The sequence below is a fragment of the Myotis nattereri genome (assembly GCF_964212035.1).
Source record: "Myotis nattereri genome assembly, chromosome: 6".
Lineage (NCBI taxonomy): Eukaryota > Metazoa > Chordata > Mammalia > Chiroptera > Vespertilionidae > Myotis > Myotis nattereri.
In genome coordinates, this window is record NC_138081.1 from 24,325,505 (window position 1) to 24,337,179 (window position 11,675).

Below are 11,675 nucleotides of genomic sequence, written 5' to 3' on the forward strand. Positions count from 1 at the left end.
TTCTAATGTGTAGCCAAGGTTGAGAACCACTGCTCTAGCATCTAGCACAGAGCAGCCTCATTACACGCTTGACTGCATGATAACTCCTCCTCTGTCACTACTAGTAGTTAAATTGATCTCTTTACCTATGAAACATGGAATATTTATAAAACCAGAGAGTGGAATGGAATAGGCCACATCATTTAGAAATGATAAAAAGAGCACTATGGGCGAAGTCTATTGCTCAAGGTTTATTTATATTTATTTCATTTATTCATCCTCACACCCCACCTGCTGTGACATCCTATCCCTCTGAATCAGCCGACGCTTCTACCTGTGTCTGCGGTTCAACCCTTTCCTGTGTCCTGCCCCGTTTTGCAGGACACCTGCTGTGCTGACCTTGATCCACTGCTGCCCGGATGGCCGCCTGCTTCTGTTCGATTTCTCCGTCCTTTCCTTTCTCATACTATTTGCCCAGCCACCCTGCACATGTCTAGTTTCTTCACTCTTTACCTGCTGCCAGGGATGGTAAGTGACACTTCTGCCCAAGAGCCCAAGACAACCAGCATGAACATGAGTTGTGCGAGGGAGCGTCCTCTTTTGCAGGACTTGTGATGTGTTAGTGGTTCGGAGCTGGACTGATGGTTTCTAAACCTCATTTGTTCAGCACCAAGGGTGTGGAATGTTGAGAGATCAGAGAATGGGGTCGGGTAGGGACATGTAGAATGAGTTGCAAGTGTGCTGTGAATTGCCTCCTTCTCCCACCAGCACCCACCAAGAAGGATGGGTGAGGGGTGTCCCTATTGCTATCATTGCAATTAGCTAGTTATTATTATTAATTACAGAAAGAGAGCCAAGGGGAGGCCAGGCATAAGCCTGGCCATCTGGGCAGCTTCACCAGGAAGCTACAACTTCACACTCCCCAGGGAACCACCTGTCCATTGCCTGCAGATCACTGGGGGAAGGGATGAAACAGGTGAGGAGACAGACGCATGAACAGTGAAGTAGGAATGACAGAGGGAAGGGGCTTGCCAGCCAGTCTAGCCTGGAACAATGGATTGATCAGGGGGTAGAAGCATGCGAAATCTTGAAGGGTTAATTGGTTGAGCTCCTGGTTCTAGTCCCCAGACAAAGAGTTTCTCGCTCTTGCTTTGCTCTGGCACTCCTGCTTCTCGCTTGCTCCGTGACCCACACTTGCCTGTGTGCTAGCCTGTCAGGTGGCCTTAAGCAGCTGCATGGCCTGTGGCTGTGTGGACCCCCCACACAATGGATTGCATGCAGCTGGGAACACGAGCTAACCTGCCAGATGCTGGCCTGGACCGCACTTTAATATGGAACAGGAACTCTGGACACTGGTTTGAATTCCAGTGTTACTGAGGACAAGAGTGAACCTTTCCCACGGCAGGATGGAGGAAAATGTGACATTCTGTGGTTTCAATCCACAGAAATAAAGATCATGCATCCTCCCTGAGTGAGTCTCAGGAAATTCCTCTCCTTGCGACATTGCAAGAACTCCACTTCACTGGTAACAGGTGGGGATGCAGAGGGCAACCCACCCGTAACACTTTCTTCAAGTCCTGCAAGAGAGCCACCCCGCAGAATCGGAGACCTGGATCTGCAAATCTTAGAGCTACAGGGTCGGAGGGGACTGAAGGTGGATGCCTCCCACTTAGAGAAAAGTGGTCCAGCTGGGCAGCCGAGGGAAGGAGAGCTGCTCTGGGTCCAGGTGGACCAGGCCCCCAGAGGTGGTCCCTTCTCTCCTGGAGGAGATCCAGGTGCAAGTGAGAGGCGGCCACCTGCAGCAGCGAGGTCAGTTCAGCAGAGAGAAGCCGCAGATAGGACTAGATTTCTAGGAGCTTCAAGCAGCCAATCAGGATACAGATGCCAGTGCCTGGGCCAAGAGGACTGGAGGGGAAGGTCCACACTGATGATGGGGTTGCTAAATGCCCAAAAGCACCAGTGAGAGGAATGGTGAGCTCCATCAGTTTGCTAGGCCCAGGGCACAGGAAGCCTGCTTACAATGGTGCCGGTGGGGCTGCACTTTCCTGCCCCTTCCCTCTTCCTCCTCCTCTGCCTCTCACAGGTCTCTCTTTAACCACGCAGGGGGCAGAGCAGGAGGAGATGGGCCAGGTGGGGCAAGAGGACAGCTGCTTTCTACATAGGGTCTCGTGGAGGAGGGGGGAGGGAGAGGGAGGAAGGGGCCTGGAGCTTCCCATTTGTGGATTGAGGATGTTTGCCTTAGCGGTGGGTGACCAGAAATATCACCAGACAGCTGAAATTTCAAGGCCTGGAAGAAGAAGGGGACAAAAACTGTTCTATGCTCTGTCTCCCCACGGCAGGCTTGTTAAATAAGTCAATTAAAATGTTCCTACCTATATTTTTCACTGGTGAAGACTGAAATATTTATTATTATATATAAGTAATAATATTAATTATTTTTAACTAGAAAGTGCTGTAATATTTAATTTTCGCCAAAATTAAAGGAAGAAAAGTTGAGAGGCAAGTGATGTGCTCTTGGAACTGGGGAATGAGAGTGTATTTGCGAAGAGTGAGAAAACATACGACAGGGACATGGAGCACCCAGCCCATCTTCTTGGCAACCCCATCATCAATGTGGACCTTCCCCTCCAGTCCTCTTGGCCCAGGCACTGGCATCTGTATCCTGATTGGCTGCTTGAAGCACTTAGAAATCTAGTCCTATCTGTGGCTTCTCTCTGCTGAACTGACCTCGCTGCTGCAGGTAGCCGCCTCTCACTTGCACCTGGATCTCCTCCAGGAGAGAAGGGACCGCCTGTGGGGGCCTGGTCCACCTGGTTCTGGAGTAGCTTACCTTCCCTCAACTGCCTTCCTTTGACTGCATTCTCACACGCACTCATAATATTTCCTAAAAGCATCTCCCACACCTCAGCTGTATCTGGGACTAGGAATCTGCTTTATTTCCCACCCCAGCTCTGCAGCCCTTTGGCAAGGGGAGCACACAGACTTACCGGGAATCCATTCCATTGTGGGAATCCTGTGGATATTTAGAAGACATCTCGTTAAGATCAAAGATCAAAACTGGGCTTTAAATTCCAGATCCTCCCCAGGGAAGTATTTTGATTTGAAATCTTTTTAAATTTTATTTTTTTATGGATTGATTTGAGAGGTAGGTAGGTAGATAGATAGATACCTTGGTTTGTTGTTCCACTTATTCATGCATTCATTGCTTGATTATTGTACTAGTATGCGCCCTGTCCTGGGATTGAACACCGGTATCGGGACAAAGCTCTAACCAAAATGCCGCAGGGGATAAAGTATCTTCAGAGTTCGCTGTGACTGGGCTGTGCGGGGAGCCACGTGGAAGGATACCAGCAGTCTGGACCGGCACCGCTGAGGTTCGCAGGCTCCACAAGTGTGAGTGATGGTGGTGGCAGCTGTGGCACCACCTTCGTTTTGCCTCAAATCACTTGCAGAATGGCTTCCTTTCACAACAGCTCCGTGTGGAGTGAATGCTGTTGCTGTGGAATCAGAAACGGGGAAGCCTCGGTTTCAGGACAGAGGTCTTGATTTTAGAGGCAAGGCTCCGTGGGAGCGAGGCAGAAAGGACCGGCCTTGTGAAGGGTTGCTCACTGGTGCCTGCCTGTGGCTGCTCCACCCACCGGCCTCCGAGATGCAGTGGGAGCCTCCGCTCCATCCAGGATGTTGCTTCGGGACTGGCCAGCATCCATCTTTTATAAAGAAACTCCTTTACCTGGAAAATTATTTGATTATCCATGAATATATAACACACAAAGAGTTTACATATATGTATATTTAAAAGGATAATAATGGAAATAAAATGAGCACTCACACATGCTATCCACCTTAAGAATCAGAACATTGCCAAAACTGGTTTGGCTCGGTGGATAGAGCATCGGCCTGCGGACTGGAAGGTCCCAGTTTTGATTCCGGTCAAGGGCATATACCTTGGTTGCGGGCACATCCCCAGTGGGAGGTGTGCAGGAGGCAGCTGGTCGATGTTTCTCTCTCATCGATGTTTCTAACTCTCTGTCCCTCTCCCTTCCTCTCTGTGGAAAGTCAATAAAATATATTAAAAAAAAAAAGAATCAGAACATTGCCAATATTTTGGAATTCCTCTGTGTGCCCTATCCACACTCCGGAAAGGGGAGCACACAGAATTACCGGGAATCTATTCCATTGTGAGAATCCTGTGGATATACAGAAGACGTCTAGTTAAGATCGAAGATCAAAACTGGGCTTTAAGTTCCAGATCCTTCTCCAGAACTTTTCTTTATCCCTCCCTTGCTTCTATTTGACATGTCCTCACACATGCCTACATCACTAACCAGTACATGTAATTCTGCCTGGTTTTGAGTTTTATAAAAATGGAACTAGGGTCTGTATTCTTTTATAATGTTCCTTCACACCATTATATATTTGAGATTCCTCCCTGTTGATGTGTGTAGCTGCCCTCCCTCTTTCCCACTGTGTCATGTCCCATGGTCTGAATGTAGCAATGGTTATATATTCTATTGGTTGATATCAGGATACTGTCTTTTTTCTATTGTAAGTACTGCTACCATGACCAGTGCATCAATAATAGCGACTGTTGGGTTACGATTCTTGGAATAGGATTACTAGATGGTAAAGTATATTTATGTCTAATTTTACTGGCAGGCACCAAAATGTTTTCCAAAGTAGTCGTTCCAGTTTATAATCACCCTGGCACTGTACAGGAGTTCCCCTTGTTGCATATCCCCGCTTACCATTGGTGCTCTCAGAACTCACATGTTTTATTAGTCTGGTGTGTGTGAAATTATATCTAATATTTCATTCACATTTCTTGGACAGTGCAATTCCTGATTGAATAAGGCAGAGAATCCTTTCAGAAATTATAAGTATTCTTTTTCCTCTTCTGTGAAATTCCTGTTGCCATGTTTTTTCTGCTTTATAGGGTTCATTTTTCTTATTGTGTCAGAGATGTTAACTATTTGTCATCTTTGGTTAAGTGTATTGCAGATGTTGCCTCCTAGTTTTTGCCTTATCCTTTCACTTTCTGTATGGTGTCTTTGATGAACAGGATGAACAGAGTTTTAAAATTTTAATGTAGTCAATTATACCAACCCATTTCTTCATGATTTGCATTAAGAAATCCTTCCTTACTCCGAGTTCATAAATATATTCTTTTACTGTGCCTTTAACATTTCAATCTCTTAATCCATGTAGAATGTGGTGTGTGTGTGTGTGTGTGTGTGTGTGTGTGTATTATGCTTGACCAGTTAGACATTTCGTGCCTGAAGAGGTATGCTGGCACCAGGATTCGGAGCAGGAACCCTGCTCATTCAGTTGTCTCTCCAGTGGGAGTCCACCCAGCACCCAGTGGCCGTTCTTAACCTTAGAGTGACAGTTCAGTTGTGGGGAAGGACATCACTCTGGCTTAGAAGCTCCGGGCTGAGCATGAACCAATAACTCTTCCAACTATGAGCATAGTTTTCAGATCCTGGCAAGGGAAATGCCTAGTTTTACATTCCGTGGCATCAGGGAAGTTCCTGCAATATGTTTATGATTCATTCACAGTCTTCTGGGACAAATACAATTTATCAGTCAGTGCTCATTTGTATCATAAGCACTGCTGCCTTGCTTACAGAATTGAAAATTGAACTTTATCAGGTTTCAAGGTAAACAGAAGAGAAAAGGTAATGCAAGGCCAATTTCTTTTTTTTTGTTGTTTTTTTTTTTTTTTTTTTTTTTTTTTTTTTTTTTTTTTTACTATTAGTTAAGGTATTACAAATGTGTCCTCATCCCCCCCTTTAACCCCCAACCCCCCCCCCCCCCCGTTGTCCATGTCCATTGGTTTGGCTTATATACATATATACAAGTCCTTCGGTTGATCTCTTTCCCCTTACCCCCGCCCTCCCCTACTTTCCTTCTGGGGATTGATAGCCTGATCGCTGTTTCTCAGTCTTTGGGTCTGTCCCTTTTCATCAGTCTATGTTGTTCTCTATAATCCACAAATGAGTGAGATCATGTGGTATTTATCTTTCTCTGACTGGCTTATTTCACTTAGCATAATGCTCTCCAGTTCCATCCATGCTGTTGCAAAAGGCAAGAGTTCCTTTTTTTTTTACCGCAGCATAGTATTCCATTGTGTATATGTACCACAGTTTTCTAATCCACTCATCTGCTGATGGGCACTTAGGCTGTTTCCAAATCTTAGCTATGGTGAATTGTGCTGCTATGAACATAGGGGTGCATATATCCTTTCTAATTGGCGTTTCTGGTTTCTTGGGATATATTCCTAGGAGTGGGATCAATGGGTCAAATGGGAGTTCCATTTTTAGTCTTCTGAGGTAGCTCCATACTGTTCTCCACAGTGCCTGCACCAGTCTGCATTCCCACCAGCAGTGCAGAAGGGTTCCTTTTTCTCCACATCCTCTCCAACACTTGTTGTTTGTTGATTTGTTGATGATAGCCATTCTGACAGGTGTGAGATGATAACGCATTGTCGTTTTGATTTGCATCTCTCGTATAATTAGTGACTTTGAGCAGGTTTTCATATGTCTTTCTGCCTTCTGTATGTCCTCTTTTGAAAAGTGTCTGTCTAGGTCTGTTGCCCATTTTTTTATTGGATTGTTTATCTTCCTTTTGTTAAGTTTCATGAGATCCCTGTAAATGTTGGAAATTAAACCCTTATCGGTGGTATCATTGGTAAATATGTTCTCCCATGTAGTGGGTCTTCTTGTTGTTTTTTTGATGGTTTCCTTTGCTGTGCCAAAGCTTTTTATTTTGATGTAGTCCCATTTGTTTATTTTCTCTTTAGTTTCCATTGCCCTAGGAGCATTATCAGAGAAGAAATTTCTTCAGCATATGTTTGCGATTTCGCTGCCTGTGGATTCCTCTAGTATTTTTATGGTTTCCCGTCTTACGTTTAAGTCTTTTATCCATTTTGAGTTTATTTTTGTGTATGGTGTGAGTTGGTGATCTAGTTTCATCCTTTTGCATGTATCTGTCCAATTTTCCCAACACCATTTATTGAAAAGACTGTCTTGACTCCATTGTATGCTCTTGCCTCCTTTGTCGAATATTAATTGGGCATAGTGGTTTGGGTCGATTTCTGGGGTCTCTATTCTATTCCATTGATCTATATGTCTGTTCTTGTGCCAGTACCAAGCTGTTTTAAGAACAGTGGCTTTGTAATACAGTTTGATATCTGGTATTGATATCCCACCTACTTTGTTGTTTCTCAGGATTGCTGCAGCTATTCGGGGTCTTTTTTTATTCCAGATGAATTTTTGGAACGTTTGTTCTAGATTTGTGAAATATGCCGTTGGTAATTTAATGGGGATTGCATTGAATCTATAAATTGCTTTGGGTAGTATGGACATTTTGATGATGTTGATTCTACCAATCCATGAACACGGTATATTCTTCCATCTGTTTATGTCTTCCTCTATCTCTTTTTTCAGTGTCCTGTAGTTTTCAGCATATAAGTCTTTTACCTCCTTAGTTAAGTTTATTCCTAGGTATTTTAATTTTTTTGGTGCAATGGTAAATGGGATTGCTTCTGTAGTTTCACTTTCTGTAAGTTCACTATTGGTGTAAAGAAATGCCATGGATTTCTTAGCATTAATTTTGTATCCTGCTACATTGCCGAATTCATTTATTAAGTCTAATAATTTTTTGATGGAGTCTTTAGGGTTCTGTATGTACAGTATCATGTCATCTGCAAATAAGGATAGTTCTACTTCTTCTTTTCCAATCTGGATGCCTTTTATTTCTTCTTCGTGTCTGATCGCAATGGCTAGTACTTCCAGTACTATGTTGAACAGGAGTGGCGAGAGGGGGCATCCCTGTCTTGTTCCTGTTTTTAGGGGGAATGGTTTTAGTTTTTGCCCATTGATTATGATGTTGGCTGTGGGTTTGTCATATATGGCTTTTATTATGTTGAGGTATGATCCCTCAATTCCTATCTTGCTGAGACTTTTTATCAGGAAAGGGTGTTGGATTTTGTCAAATGCTTTTTCTGCATCAATTTATATGACTATGTGGTTTTTTTCTCTCAATTTGTTTATGTGATGTATCACGTTTATTGATTTGCGGATATTGTACCATCCTTGCATCCCTGGGATAAATCCTACTTGGTCATGGTGTATGATCTTTTTGATGTACTGCTGGATCCGATTTGCTAGGATTTTGTTGAGGATTTTGGCATCTATGTTCATGAGGGATATTGGCCTATAATTCTCTTTCATTGTATTGTCTTTATCTGGTTTTGGGATTAGGGTGATGTTGGCTTCATAGAATGAGCCGGGAAGTGTTCCTTCCTCTTGGATCTTTCGACATAGCCTGAGGAGGATAGGTTTTAGGTCTTCCTTGAATGTTTGGTAACACTCCCCTGTGAAGCCATCTGGCCCCGGGCTTTTGTTTGCTGGAAGCTTTTTGATTACTGCTTCGATTTCCTCCATAGTTATTGCAAGGCCAATTTCTTATGTCAAAGGAGAAAAGGTTGTGTTGTGTTAACTCTTTCCCTTCCCTCACTGTGTGTGTGTTTATACAGTAATGAATAGAAATCTATTTTCATTATTTTACTTTTTAAATTTTTATTTTTCAATTACAGTTGACATTTAATATTATTTTGTATTAGTTTCAGATGTACAGAATAGTGGTTAGACGATTATATAATTTATGAAGTGCTATTCCCAATAAATCTAGAACCCACCTGGCACCATAAATAGTTATTACAATAATAGAGGCTCGGTGCATGAAATTCGTGCATGGGGGGGGGGGCCCTCAGCCTGGCCTGCATCCTTTCCAATCTGGGACCCCTTGAGGGATGTCTGACTGCTGGTTTAGGCTCAATCCCGCAAGGATGGGGTCCCTCAGCCAGGCCTGTGGCCTCTCACAGTCCGGGAGCCCTCAGGGGATGTCCTCAGGGGAGCAGGCCTAAACCAGCAGTCAGATATCCTTAGCTCTGCTATGGAGGTGGCTCCCACCTCTGCTGCTGTGCTTGCCAGCTGTGAGCTCAGCTCAGGGCTTCTGGCTGAGTGGCACTTCCCCTGTGGGAGTGCACTGACCACCAAAGTTTGTAATTATTGATATAATTTACAGGATGCATCGTCAGTCATCATCAATTTTTGCAGGGGGAAGTTCCTGCATTGAGCGTCTGCCTCCTGGTGAACAGTATGCATCATAGTGACTGGCTGTTCCACCGTTTGGTCGATTTGCATCCTAGCCTTTTATTATATAGGATTATTGACTATGTTCCCCATGCTATATTTCATTATTTTCTATGTGGATAACAAGTTCTTCCAGCACCATTTGGTGAGTAAGTTATCTTTTTCTCACTGATCTGCAATGCCAGATAGGTCATTATTTTTCAGGTTACATTGTATATATGCGTCTGTTTTATTAGCTCTCTATTCTTTCCCAATGCTACCCTATGCTACTCCCTGCCACATAGATCTGATTAATATAGTGCTATCATAAGCTCCATAGCTGCCTATTTTTATAGATAAGTCTTGTTTATGGTGATGGCTTTTTTGATCGGTCAATTTAGCTGGGCTACGGTCCCTGTTGTGCAATCAAACACTAACCTAGGTGGTGCTGTGGAGTAAAGCTGCAGATGTGATTAAAGCCCCTAATCAGTTGGCTTTAAGGAAGTTTATGCTGGATTATCAGGATGGGCAGGACTCAATCTGTTGGAAGGCCTTAATATGGGACGGAGGTTTTCCCAGGAGAATAGAAATTCTCCTTTCGGATGGCAGCTTTGCCCAGTGCCTGTGGCTTTGCTTTGTGATTATGATGGCCTCCTCTATGGATTTTGAATTTGTTTGGCCAGCCCCACAATTCCTTATAATAAATCTATCTATCAATCTATCTATCCATCCTACTTCTCTGTTTGCACCTTGACTTGTATATTCTTCTTCTTTTCTTTATTTCATTTAAATGACCAAATCAACTTATTAAGTTATACAAGTTGGGTTTTGATTTATGTTATAATGAATTTAGATGTTAATTTATTAGAATTGGTATCTTTCTAAAATTGTCTTCCTATGCACGTTTTCCCACTTATTTAGATCCTTTAAATATTTTTCCATAAGTATTTATAATTTCTTTTAAAAACTATATTTTTGTAGCAATTACAAATGCTATCTTTTAAACCTTTCTTATTAAATACCACGTATATAAAAATACACATCTTAACAAGTTATTACAAAGTGAATCCATGTAGTACTATACAGGTTGAGAACTACAACATTGTCTGAAGCTTGTTGAGTGCCTCTCCCTGTTCAAATATCTTTCCTCATCCTGACATTTATTCAATCTCTCCCTTCCTCTCTTCTCCTCCCTCCCTCTCTTCCTTCCTTCCATAATTTTGCATTTCTGTAAGAATTTCCAAATCATCTGGTTTAAAACCTTATATAAACGGAATCATGCAGCAAGTATACTTTTGTGGATGCTTGATTTATGACTCAGTGTGAGGCTGTGTTATTATTTAACCTTCACTTTTCCTGGTGAATTAAATATTTGACCTTTATGAAACATTCTTCTTTATCTATTAAAGTCTTTTTTTGGGGGGTGGAGGGGGGGGGCCTTAAAGTGTACTTTGTGTGATGTTAAGATACCATATTAGCTTTCCCCTATTTTTTATTTTTAACCTTTCTGAATTCCTATGCTTATATCTTTGCCTAGAATCCTTTATTATTTTATTGCCCTCCCAGCTAGAAAACATATATTTTGTATAAATGCTCAGTTGTCTTAAGTAGGAGGTTTAGTGCAACTTAACCTCGCCTGCCAGTATCAGAAGTGGAGTCTTGCCTTCGTGGCTGGCTGGTAAAGTTAAATAGTGCTTGTGTATTGATCTTACATCCTGCAGACTTGCTAAACTCCCTTGTTAATTCTAGCATTTCATGTTTAAATTCTTCGGTGTTTCTGCATAGGTAATTATATTATTTGCAAATAATGGGAGAACTCATTCTTTTCAATCCTTACAACTTGAATTTCTTTTCCTTGTCTTGGGCTGGCAAGTCCCACTAATATAATAAATAGAAAATAGTAATATTGGGCATCTTTTCTGTTTCCTGATTTTAAAGGGAATCCATTTAATTTTGTTGTTAAGCAAGATATTTGCCACTGTTTTAAAATCAAGTTTATCATATTAAGCAGGTTCTCTTTTATTCCCAGTTTGCTAAGAGTTTATTATTTTTTTTTAAACATCAGTGGTTATTTAATTTTATTAAAGATTATTCTGCATCTATTGTGAGGATCACATGGTTTCTGTCTTTGAATCTATTATTATAGAGAATTATATTACTAGATTTATCTAATGCCGAACCAGTTTTACATCCTTGAATAAGTCCAACTTGATCGTGATGCATTATTATTTTTGTAGATATCTCGACATGGTTTGCTAATGTTTGGTTTAGGAATTTTGCATCTGTGCTCCTAAGTGAACTGGAATTTAACTTTGTTATAATGTTAGTGTCTGGTTTTGGTACCAAGTTTGTAGAGGCCTCATTAAACGAGCGGGAGTGCTCCCTGTTGACCTTTCTTTGAAAGAACTAGGGTACGCTTCAATTATCTGTTCCTTGGACACTCAGGAGAGCTCATTTCCCAGCCATCCTAGTCTTGTGTGTTCTTTGTGGGAAGTTTGTAACTATTGATATAATTTACAGGCTGGATCGTCAATCACTAAAGCCTCCTGCCAGGGTTGTGCC